Source organism: Sceloporus occidentalis, unplaced genomic scaffold (genome assembly GCF_023333645.1).
Source record: "Sceloporus occidentalis isolate IW3139 unplaced genomic scaffold, rSceOcc1.0.p SCAF_150, whole genome shotgun sequence".
NCBI classification, from domain to species: domain Eukaryota; kingdom Metazoa; phylum Chordata; class Lepidosauria; order Squamata; family Phrynosomatidae; genus Sceloporus; species Sceloporus occidentalis.
In genome coordinates, this window is record NW_028317130.1 from 1,564,592 (window position 1) to 1,577,876 (window position 13,285).

The window sequence follows — 13,285 nt, forward strand, 5'->3', positions numbered from 1 at the left end:
ATATTTAAATACCGAAAAACAACTGTCATATGAAACCTGAAATAAACTTACTTAACATGACAAATGCATTACCAAACCAATCTGTGAAAAAGAATTGGAAACAAATATTATATATGGTTTCACTGGCCAGGATATTCATACCTCAGAAACGAAAAAACAAAAATCACCTCTGATATAGATGAATGGCTAATAAAATTGATGGATGTAATAGAAATAGACAAATTGACATGCTGGCTAAATGAAAAAGCATCAAAAACTAAATGATCTAGTTGTATTAGACAAGCTATCAATGTTTGGTAGTAACAGAACAGTTCAACTGTATGATGAAAAATGGAAACAAACAGCAAAACTGCGGGAAAAATAAGCATTGATATAGTTTGATATTACTAATACTATCGAGATTTTTGTCTGGGGCTGGTGCTTCCTTTTTCTGTGATATTGTTAATTCTCCTTTATGGGCTGAGTAACTGATGAAGCTAACTTGTATGTGAAGTTCTGTAGAAAAAAAACCCCAGGATATGTGGCATATCCTCAATAGCTGGGGCTCCACAGATACATAATCTTTCATAATAAGGTATTTTTTGAAACCGTCCTTACCATTGAGTTCAATTGTTCAAATCTAGCTCTGGTGAAGGCTGTTCTCTAGCTCTGTGTTAAATGCAACTCAAGATAATTTTCTAGGCCAAACAAAAGCAGACATTAGTAGATAACAAAAATGAAATTAAAAATCACTAGAAACACTGAAGTTACACAAAAGAAACTGACAAAAATCAGAACTAGAGAAAGATAAAGAAACAAATCATACAACCAAAAATACAAAAGGAAGTTTTTGATAAAATATTATTTTGCTAATTTCTAATTTAATTTCTTAACAAAATATATCTCCCAGACAACAACAAAACCAATTACTAATGTTTAATGTACAATATTAATTCAAGTACATAGTCTGGAGAGCATGACAGATAATCTGGAATGGATAACTGTAATGGAATTAATAATGCTGTAATATTGTTCAGCTTGCTTGAATGTATGTTATTTGTTTGGTTAAGTTGTTTTATTTTAACTTAATTTTTTTTTTGGCAGAGAAAGCATTTCACACAGTATTGAGATTTCATGTTTGAAACAATGAAAAAAAGAGAATTAGGAGATAATTTTATAAACTGGGTCAAACAAATTTATACGAAACAAAATGCCCAAATTATAATGGAGAGAAGACAGGAAACTGTGAGATAATGAAAGGTACCCAACAAGCCTGCCCTTTATCCCCTTTGCTGTTCATTCTCTGTTTAGAGACACTATATGAAAAAATAAGAAGAGCAAAAAAATGAATTAAAATTCAAAAAAGTGACTAAAAGATAAGAGCCTATGCTGATGATATATGATTTTTTCTGAAAGATCCATCTGAAAATATAACTAAATTAACAGAACTGATGCAAGAATGTGGACAATATTCAGGATTTAAAGTAAATAAGAAGAAATCAGTAATGATGACCTTAAACATGACTAAAGAAGAAGAGAAGGATCTTTAAGAGAAATCAGATTTTCCAATTCAGAGAAAAATAAAATATCTGGAAATATATTGGACGAAAAAAATTTTGGAGCTATACAACAATCACTATCAGACTCTATGGAACGAGATCAGGAAAGAGACTGAAAGATGGTCCAACCTGAATTTGTCCCTAATGGGAAGAATGGAAACAATAAAGATGAATATATTACTGAGACTTGTGTTTTTGTTCCAGAACCTACTGATAATAATTAATGCTCAGCCTTTCAAGCAGTGGAACAAAGACATCTCAAAATTTACCTGGGGTGGAAAAAAGCCATGAATCCACTGGCAAGTCTTAAAAGATGCAAAAGAAAGAGGAGGTCTGGGTGTTCCAGATCTCAAAATATACTACTATGCATATTTCATGGACTGGATTAGAGAATGGGTCCAACCAGAAGACATGAATTTATTTAACCTAGAAAGTACTAACCTGAGATTTGGGTGGCATGGTTACCTTTGTTACAGTGGGGCCTCCGCATACGCGGACTTTTTTAAAGCGGCTTTGAGCGTACGCGCTCAAGCCGCTGGGCGCGCGCGGGGCGGAAGGGCCGGCACGTCCCCTGCAGTTGAATGGGCGCGTGTGCCTGTTGCACCGCGTGCGCGCCCGTTGCACCCCGCGCACCTCCGCGCCGCCGTGCACGAGCCCCATTGTTTACAATGGGGCTCGAGCATAGGCGGAAATCGCCATACGCGGCGGGATCCGGAACGTATCCCCTGCGTATGGCGAGGTTCCACTGTATAATAAACTAGAAGTAAATAAAGACTTCAATGACCACATAATTAAACAATCCCTTTTGAATATAAAAATAAATTCTATGAAAAACTACCAAATTGGACATCTCCACATGAGGCATTTATGAAAATTAATAGAAGAAAAGATGAGAAATTGCTTAAATATCAATATTTGCTAAACTGGGATGAATCAAACCCAAGGATAAAAACTGAGAATTAATTAGAAGAAGGATTAAAATGTCAATGGTTTGAATATATGCAATTAAGAGAAAGAACTAGAACAGACCTCATAACGGAAGGCATTTCCAGAACCAAATCAGAATTAGACAATATTTTGCATGAAACTAAGAAAGGCGCTATCTCAAAATTCTACAAATTGCTATTAAAACTGGGTACTGAACAAGAAACGGTGAAAGAGTGCATGATAAAATGCGTGCAGAACATTGACCATCCAATTCAGTTAGAGGAATGGGAGAGAGCTTGGGGGAAAGACCATTGTATGGTCAGTGTATGTTGGACATTGACCACAGAGTTGCACTGGAGGACCTAGAGATTCCTAGAGAGGTGTCCTCTCAGGTAAAAACAGTATTTTTGTTATTTGCGGTTTTTCCATATTCATGGGGGTCTTGTTCCCTTAACCCTAGTGAATATGGAGGAACAACTGTAAAGCTTAGTAGATACTTCATTTTGGGGGAAGCATGCACATTCTATAGTGTAGGATTTGAGCTCTGGAAACAACCCTGGAGACCAGGATTTTAATCCTTGTTTAGCCATGGATACCTACTGAGTGACCTTGGACAAGTCACATAATCTCAGCCTCAGAAAACTCAGTGATAGGATCACCTTAGGGTTGCCATATGTTGGAAAGCAATTGAAGGCACGCAACAACCAACAACAATGCACAATCCATTATGATGTCCCTTGATATTTTTTTTAGGATTCTACCTCCTTGATCCTAACAAATTTTCTCTACTGTGAACACTTGGCAAAGCCAGTAGTTGGATTTTCCCAATATTTGTCTTTCTTAGGTCCAATTCTGGGTTTAGTATATTAAACCACTGTATAATAAAATCTAACATGCTGTATCACCTTTTTCTTCCTCCCTTTAACCCTCTAAACCAGACATTTAAACATTTACTTCTATTCTTTTTGTCATCAACCCTGTCTTGTGATGTTTGCATTATCTCTTCCCAACCTTGTTTCAAATACTTCACTTGCTGTTCTTTCAGTCATCACTATTTCTGTGTCATCACTGTTATGTTTTGCTCTTGAGAGAGGAGAGCAGCTTTCCAGTCTGTTCTGAGCTGTGCCTACATCTGTCTCATAGATTCCTCCATGTTCTCATTTCCCTTCTCTCTTCCGTTCCTCCTGTTCCTTCCTTGTAATTTTCTGGGCTTGCCCCCTTTATTTCAGGGTCTTTGTATCTTTTCAGAGGGCTTTGGCATTTTCTCTATCATTATGAAATGGCTAACATTTCATAATGATATGAAGTTGTATTCAACCGGGGAAATAATTTAGCTGAATAATTAAAAAGTGAGATGGTCAGGATAACACCATACAGGACACAAGCTTATGTATTCTGGTTCTTTTCACAGTAGAGAAAATTAGGACTCCAGAATGTTAAGTACAATTCAATTTTATTATTTAAACAACAGACGGATATCAACATTCATACAAAGCACACACACACACACGCATGCGCATGCACACACATACACGAACTAAGATATAAAAGGTGGTAGTGGATAGCAAATTAAAGGATTGCAATGGGCAATGCTTACCAGTTCCAGAAGTCAGGCTGCAATATGGAAGAAAGCTAGGAGCTGAATGGGACTGAGTATTCTGCTTTGTGGTGCAGCCAGAAATATAGAGGAGTCTAGCTTGAATCTGACAGGATATCTGCCTGATTCCAAACTGGATCAAAGTGGGAGTTCCCCAAATGGGCATATTTATGGGTCAAACCTGTCTTGAGGCAGTTGGAGTTGATTCTCCAGGAATCCCCCCAAAATGGGATTCCCATCTTGTTGATGGGATGACCTCAAGGGCCATCAAGTCCACACACATCCAGCCATGCGATCAAAGCACCCCAACAGATGGCCATCCAGCTACTGTTTCAAAAACTCCAGAGAAGGGGACTCTACCACTCTCCGAGGGAGTGTGTTCCAGTGTCAAACAGCTCTTACTGTCAGGAAGTTCTTAATATTGAGGTGGAATCTGTTTTCCTGTAATGAGGATGAGGTGTTGGAAAATACAGCTAGCAGGGAGATTGGCTTACTGCTTTAGATTGATAGACTTTTTTGTCTTTGACCTTCAAGAGGAAATGCACATGGCAGGGGATTGGGAAGCAGCAATAGTTGCACTGATTAAGTTCCATGGGTCCTTTCCACGTGTCGTCACATCTTATATGACCACTCATGCAAAGTTCACTTAAAGGTCATAATGACCTTTCAATGTTCATACTTTTTGGCCTCTCTGTATCTGCTATTATAACAAAATATTTGTACCCCAAAATAAAGTGGGGTATACAGGGTGTGCTAATAAAGTGTATGCATATTCTTTCTTCAGCTAATCCACAGGATGCTCTCCAGTGTTCTGTAGTCTCCTCAGCTGCCCATGTTTCCTGAAAAGGCCATGGGAAGATTTTATATCATTATGCCCTCCTAGGGTCTTTCCTGCACTTCCACTGTAGAGACTGGATGTAAGGAGTCTGAAAGCAGGAATTCTTGGTTTGTTTTCTGTTTTTAAATCAAAGGACGCATTTTTTCCCACTTCATACTGTTGCTCTTGGGCTCTCTGTGAGTAGAACCATTAGCATTTTGAAGGCAATACCATGGAGCAGAGTGTTTGCCAATAGTCTCTTTGTGCATTTCCAGGGTAGTCTGTGCTCTTGTTGTTGAGCTTTCTAAGAAGAACTGGGAGCTGAAAAAAAGGGAGAGCAAGTTAAAAAGGTTGTGAAGAGGAAGATCCTTTTTAAAAACAAAACAAGAACATCACAGTAGCATCACTGAGGGAGTGTGGGGGGTGGAGACTGCAACAAGTGACACCTCAGAAGAGGTGATACTAGGCCGACTCTCCACCTCCGCGCAGGGCCTTTTCAGGCTGCCTAGACCCTGCATGGAGGCACCCTGGTCATGGTGACTGCTCCCTGGGGGTATGAGGGGTATTTTCATCTGCTGCATGTGCCAGAAGTCCACCAGAAATCGTGCTCTGGAAGTCCTGCCCCCCATGAGTCACTACACCTGGTGAACCCCAACCCTTACGCCACTGCAACAGCATATGTTTTTCTGGCCACAAGAACCACTATTTCATACCTGGCTTTGGTTAGTGGAAAATTAAGCAGTTATCACAGCTTTGTCTATTCTTGCTCTAGACTGCTGCTCGAGACGGGCTCTAGAGTCTCACCACTGGAGCTATGTTGCAATTTTAATTTAAGACAGAAAGATGGAACTAAGAAGAGGCTCACTCTTTGACAAGAACTTGGTAATGCAAACCAGGTTGGTCTCTCCTCAGGACTGTCTAGTATGATAACCACTTGCCTATGAATATACCTCCCAATTAACATCAATACCTGCAGGCATGAATTTCCAGTGCCACAGTGAGTAGGATGACATTAGCTAAGAAAAGAAACAGAAGAGAAGAAAGTTCACAATTAAACACACCACAAGTGAACACAGATCCCACAAGAATGGATTTTTCTCATCCTGGGCAGGAATCATGCTGAACTAACATGGCTTCATGCTGCTCCTTGTCAGCTGTAGGCAATGGAGGTGGGTTATAACAAAGCTAAGAAAAAATCTTTTAAATGGCAAGCATTTTCAGATGTTATAGCTCCTCATATTCAGCTCTGTTTGGCTCCCCACCTATGCACCCACCTTTCTCTAAATGTTGGATTACACACCCTACTGCATGCGTTTTGGGCAACCACAGTTTCCTTCCATAAGGTCTGATTTGACTGGTGGAGTCACTATTATTTTAAACATCAATATCGAAAAGCTTGCTTTAGGTCCTTCTGTTTCTTCCCTTCACTTATTCTCCTTCAGTTACACACCCTCCAACATTTCACAGATGAAAACTGGGCCATGTGTGGCCAAGCAACATCAAGATGTGGTCACGATGGCAAAGGTTATTAATGAGGAAGAGACAGGCAAGATAGAGGAGGCTGCAGCAGTTTGCTTTGGCCTGAGATTATACGGAAGGGGGAAATGCTGTCCCTTTTCTTGTCTCTTTGCTACTAAGGGGCTATACAGTCAGGCGGCTAAAAGCTCCTGGTCTGTTCTACAGCAGCCGCACGGCATGGCACTGACGCACTCCCTAAAAAGAAGCCACTCTAGGCAGCTTCTTTTTAGGGGTAGCATTATGGCATTCATAAACGCCCAGCCCTATCTAGCCCTAATTTCAGGGCAAGGCCAGCACATTGTGCCCATCTGTACTGGCCCTAGGTTAATGGGGTGCAATCCATATTGGCACTTTGAACTCACTTTGGCGTAATCAAAGTAAACAGCGGATGAAGGGGGAACTGTGAGAAGGAGAGAGAAACTGGACCATTTTAAAAGCAACTGAAAAAATGGTGAAATAGAGGCTTAATTGGGACTGTCCCTGACAAATTGGGATGGTTAGAGGGTATGTTGCTGTTGTGTTATTTGTATGACCAAAATAAAATGGGATGTGTGGTTATTTTAAAATTAATTTTCCCAGTTGAAAATGTAATGTTGCCAAAATACCTTTAAATTGAGTTTCCTTGATGATCTTTTTCTTGTCCTCTACAGTTTCCATACTTCCCAGTATACAGGATTTTTTCCTTCCATGTATATTAAAATGTCAATATTAAAGATACAGTTCTTGCCACTTATTCTTGACACATCCAAGTATACTTTTGAAAGTTGCAGAGCAAAATTGTACCAGAGGGTTGTCTGGGTCTCCAACAGGCCCTTTTGTCTTGACTGCTGTTGTATAGATGTGAATAGAAGAGAATTGTGGCAGAGGTTTGTTTTGTTTTATTTGTTTGTTCTGCATATCATTTTAAAACAAGATAACCTTTAGGAAGTCAATTAGCCTGCACAATCTAAGGCTTTGGTTTTGGTTTGGGTTTTGGATTTTGCCTCTCAGACTTACCCATCTAAAATGATTATACCTATTTTTGTTTTCAGATTCTCTGTTTATTAGGAGAATACAGCACTGCTTTAACAACCATCAATGAGCCGTCATACACAGTTCAGAAAACAGCCTTTCCTTTTTCACTTATTTGTGCACACACCACTTAAAATGTACATAAATTAAATGAAGAGCAACAACAGTTCATTAACTAGCACTTGACTAATGCTAAATTACAATGACATTCATGGGACTGCATCATGAATTTATTATGATGTGGATAATTACAGAGAATACAAAATGATCTACAAAAGAGCATCCAAAATCTTCAGTATTGTCTTTTCCCAAATGTTTATCTATTTATTGGGATGGTACAAGCTCACAAGGAGGGCATGATGTTAGAAAGAGTTGGAAGTACCAAGACAAGCAGTTCCTAGCCCCAGGGTTGGGATATCATGGGGCACTGCAAAGTGGGTATGTCCGTAGCAAAAGGAAGAAGAAGGAAATGGTAGGGCCACTGCAGGGAGCAGATGGCAAAATGCTAACACAGGACAGAGAAAAGGCAGAATTACTCAACACCTTCTTTGCTTCAGTCTTCTCAAAAAGGGAAAAGGGTGGTCAACCAGAGAAAAATAGAGCAGAGGACAGAATAGGGGAAATTCAGCACAGAATAAGTAAAGAGATAGTACAGGAATACCTGGTTAATCTAAATGAATATAAATCTCCAAGACCAGACAAACTACATCCCAAGGTATTAAAAGAATTGACAAATGTAATATCGGAGACATTGGCAATAATCTTTGAGAACTCATGGAAAACAGGAGAAGTTCCAGCAGACTGAAGGAGGGCAAACGTTGTCCCCATCTTCAAAAAGGGAAAACAAGAGGAGACCAACAGTTATCGTCCAGTTAGTCTGACATCAATACCAGGAAAGCTTCTAGAGCAGATTATTATTATTATTATTATTATTATTATTATTATTATTATTATTAACCTTTATTTATGAAGCGCTGTAAATTTACACAGCGCTGTACATGCAATCTTTTAGTTAGATGGTTCCCTGCCCTCGGGCTTACAATCTAAAAAGACATGACACAGAAGGAGAAGGGAGTGGTGGCGGGAAAGGGTAAGAGGTCCAGCAGTTCCTCTCTACCTCCGAGGCCTGGACCAAGGCAGATGGACTGGAGGGAGGGCTTGGCTTCATAATGGAAGGTTAATCTTCATCCAGGGAAAATACATACTCCCAAGTAGGATAATACATACATATACAATACATAGCGATGCAGGAAATGGTTCGATAAACAGGCAACAAAAGAACATCAGATAGTAAGCGACAATTATGCAATGTCTGGGAAGGCTTCTCTGAACAGGATGGTTTTCAACTCCATTTTGAAGCTAAAGAAGTGATGGCTCTTGCTTGTGGGGGAAGAAGGTTCCAGGAGTGAAGGACAGCAAGTGAAAAGGGGCGAATCCGGGATGGGGCAGAGGAAATCCTGGGCTGAGACAGTAGGCCTTGACTACCAGAACGGAGGGCCCTGGTTGGAAGGTGAGGAGAAAGAAGGTCTGATAAGTAAGGAGGGGCCAGTCCATGGAGGGCTTTAAATGTCGACAGCAGGAGCTTATACTGAATGCGGAAAGGGAGGGGGAGCCAGTGAAGGGATGCCAACACAGGAGAGATGTGGTCAGAGTGGTGGGAGGATGTGATAATGCGTGCAGCTGAATGCTGGACAGAGATTAAAGGACGGAGGTGAGAAAGAGGAAGCCCAGCCAGGAGGACGTTACAGTAATCCAGTTGTGAGATCACTAGGGCATGGACCAGGATCTTGGCAGTAGAAGCGGAGAGATATGGTCGGATTTTGGCAATATTGTACAAAAAGAATCTACAAGCCTTGGCTGTGGTCTGGATCTGAGGGATACATGACAGAGAAGAATCAAAGGCGGGATACAGACGGGCAAAAAGGGGTGTATTCATGACGTCATGAAGGTAGAGCCTTCAGACGGGCCTTACCTGAATGCCGCCATGAACACGCCCCCCGCACGCCCCAAGCGGGAAGAGGCGGCATTAAAAAGGTGCTGCTTTTCTCCGCTTCTTTTCCGTTTGATGCGCAGCTGCGCAGCTCTGTCTGTAAGCTGCTGCACCGGTACGTCAGAATTGCTACGCCGCTAATTTAAGTTGCCCATTTAAAAGCTCCGTGTCTGCTGCGTCGCATAATGAGTCGGGGTCCTGGAACATGCGCAGTTTGCAGTCAGGCTTTAATTGCAGCGTCAGCTGCCATACAGGTGTGGAAGCTGCAGCACAGCTGCAGCGCATTTTAAGACTCGTAACCCTAACCCTAACCCTAACCCTAACCCTAGAGCAACATGTACGCATGCGCTGCTTGGAAAGTTTGGACTTTAAAGTGAGCCCCTACACACATTCCTGTGCCATTTTCACCTAACAATAAAAACCGCTAAAACTGTAAATATTTACATATGTACAAGGGAGGTGATGGGAGATGGCAGGGGGACAGTGGTGGCAGCGGCGACAGCTGTGGCTGCGCATTGCAGATTCAGCAGGAGCGCGGGGACCAAAGGAGAGGAGGCATCCATGATGCTGGTGACACTGGCAAAGTGCAAGCGGACAAGGATGCCAACACCAGCTGATCACCAGCTGGCAGGAGACCACCATTGTTCTTGGGCAGAGCGGGGGAAAAAGTTATAAAGGGGCTTGGGCACTTTAAATGTGCCCATAGGCTTTCTGCCGCCACCGCTTAGCGCTGCAGCTGCGCAGCTGCACATCCGCCAGCCGGCAAAGGAAAAAAAAAAGCCCCGTTTTTGGCCGCCCGTGAGGAAGCTGCCTCTCTCTTTGCAGCGTCCTCCGAGGCGGCAGTTTGGAAACTGCGGGTCAGAAACGGCCCCAGGTGAGGCGTCTTCACTGCCCCCCATGTGGAAGCCCCATCTCCTGAGCCACGCCCCCGGGGCGGGCGGTCTGGAGGCTCCGTATTCTGCAGAATACACCTCCAAGACGTCTTCCCCTGCCCATCTGTATCCCGCCAAAGAAAAACCAAGACTGTGGGCTTGCTGGACTGGTTGAATAGAAATGTTGTCCACAGAGACAGAAAAGGAGTGTTGAAGGGTGGGCTTAGGAGGAAAGACAAGAAGCTCCGTCTTGGACATGCTGAGCTTCAAACGCCGATGGCGCATCCACTGCGAGACAGCTGTAAGGCAAGACAAGACTTGCTGTTCAAGCCTTGGAGAAAGGTCAGGGGCAGAAAGATACAGCTGGGTGTCATCAGCATACAGATGGTACGAAAAACCAAAAGAGCTGATGAGTTTTCCTAAGGACAGTGTGTAGAGAGAAAACAGAAGGGGACCCAGAACAGAGCCCTGGGGAACTCCAACAGATAAGGGAACAGGAGAAGAAGTCTGACTCCCTGCAACTACTGCAAAAGATCGGCCAGACAAGTAAGATCTAAACCAGTCGAGAACAGAGTCTGAGAACCCAAGGTCAGAGAGTATGTCAATTAGGAGACAGTGATCAACGGTGTCGAAGGCTGCAGACAAATCGAGAAGGATGAGAACAGAGTAAAGGCCATTAGCCTTGGCCTGTAAAAGGTCATTCGAGATCTTAGTGAGAGCTGTCTCTGTGGAATGCCTTGGGCGGAAACCAGACTGAAAGGGATCAAGGATGGAGTTGGTTTCAAGAAACTTAAGACAGCGTGAATAAACAACCCGTTCCAGAATCTTAGAAAGGGGAGAAGAGAAATCGGACGATAGCTAGACAAAGAGGAGGGGTCAAGAGAAGGTTTTTTCAGAATTAGGGAAATGAGAGCATGTTTGAAGTCTGACGGGAAGGAGCCTGTAGAGAGAGAGAGATTGAAAATATGGATAAGCGAGGGCAGAAAGGAGGGAGCTATAGAGATTAGAAGACGAGTAGGAATTGGATCAAGAGGACAGGTTGCAGGTTTGGAAGAGTTCAGAAGTGTAGAGAGTTCATCCAAAGAGGCAGGAGGAAAGACAGAAAATTTGTTAGGCAAAGGCGATAGAAGATTAAGAGCAGAAGAAGAATCAGGAGGGACTATCTCAGAGCGAATAGTGGTAATTTTAGAGATGAAATAGTTAGCAAAGTCATTAGGAGAGAATGATGAAGAGACAGGAGGAGAGGGAGGTTTAAGCAACGAGTTGAAGATGGAGAACAAACGCTGCGGGCGCCTCTCATTGGCGGAGATCAATGATTTGTAATAATTCTGTTTTGCCATAGAGAGGGTGCGTGAGAAGGAAGAAAGAACAAATTTGAAATGGATAAAATCAGCCCACTCTTTGGACTTTCTCCAAAGATGTTCGGCCGCTCTAGAGCAGGACCGGAGAAACTTAATGTTGGGGGTAAGCCAGGGCTGAGGTCTAGTCTTAGAGGAAGAAGTGCGGACAGAGACAGGGGAAAAATGGTCGAGAGTTGAGGAAAGAGTGGAGTTAAATAAAGACATTGCTGAATCAGCAGAATCTCCGAGATTTAGGGAAGAGAGAGATGAATCCAGGGTCTGACCAAGATGGTTAGAGTCAACAGATTGAAGATCACGAAAATGGCGTTGAATAGTATGGTGAGGAGGAGGAGTATAAGTGAGAGCAAAGGAGATTAAATGATGATCAGATAGTGGAAAGTCAAGTGCCAAGTAGTCAGAAATGGCGCAGTTTGCAGCAAGAACTAGGTCAAGACAGTGACCAAGAGAATGAGTTGAAGAGTTGGAGTGTGGTTGGAGGCCAAAAGAAGCCAGGAGAGAGTTAAAGCGAGATGTTGTAGGGTTATTGGAATCATCAACGTGGATATTAAAGTCACCTAGGATCAAGGTGGGGACTGAGTCTGAAAGAAAGAATGTCAGCCATGATTCAAAGTCAGATAGGAACTGGGTGGCAGAGCCAGGAGGGCAATAGATAACTGCAACCCGGAGCTGTAGAGGAGAAAAGAGTCTAATAGGATGAAACTCAAAGGAAGAGAAATGATAGCTGGGGGGAAAAGATAAAACTTGAAACTGGCAGGAGTTAGATAGCAAGATACCAACCCCTCCTCCTCGACCCTCAGGACGGCTTGTGTGCGTGAAGGAGAGACCGCCAAAAGAAAGGGCAGCGGAGGTTGCAGTATCATGGGCTGGGAGCCAGGTTTCTGTGAGAGTGAGGAGATTAAGGGATTTGGAGAGGAAAAGGTCATGAATTGCTGTTGCTTTAGGGGCAGCAGAGCGACAGTTCCAGAGGGAACAGAGGAAGGGAAGCAGGGAGACAGGGAGAGGCCGGATGGGAATCAGGTTAGGAGAAATGTGGCGAGCCATGGGAAGGATGGAGAGTCTAGAAGGCAATGCCATAATCACGAAAGGTCAACATGGGTTTCAAAAAAAACAAGTCATGCCGACAAATCTGATTTCTTTTTTGATAAAATTACCAGCTTAGCAGATGAAGAGAATGATATGGATACAGCATAACTTGATTTCAGTAAGGCCTTTGACAAGGTTCCCCATGACATACAAACTGGGCCAAAGCTAACATAATGAAATTCAACACGGGTAAATGTAAGGTACTGCACTTAGGGCGGAAAAATGAAATGCACAGATATAAGATGGGGGACACCTGGCTGAATGAAACTACATGTGAAAGGGATCTAGGAGTCCAAGTAAACCACTAGTTGAACATGAGTCAACAGTGCGATGCAGCAGCTAACAAGGCCAATGTGATTTTAGGCTGCCTCAATAGAAGTATAATGTCTAGATCAAGGGAAGTAACAGTGCCACTGTATTCTGCTTTGGTCAGGCCTCACCTGGAATACTGTGTCCAGTTCTGGGCACCACAATTCAAAAAGGATGTTGAGAAACTGGAGCATGTCCAAAGGAGGGCAACCAAAATGGTGAAGTATCTGGAAACCATGCCCTATGAGGAACAACTTACGGA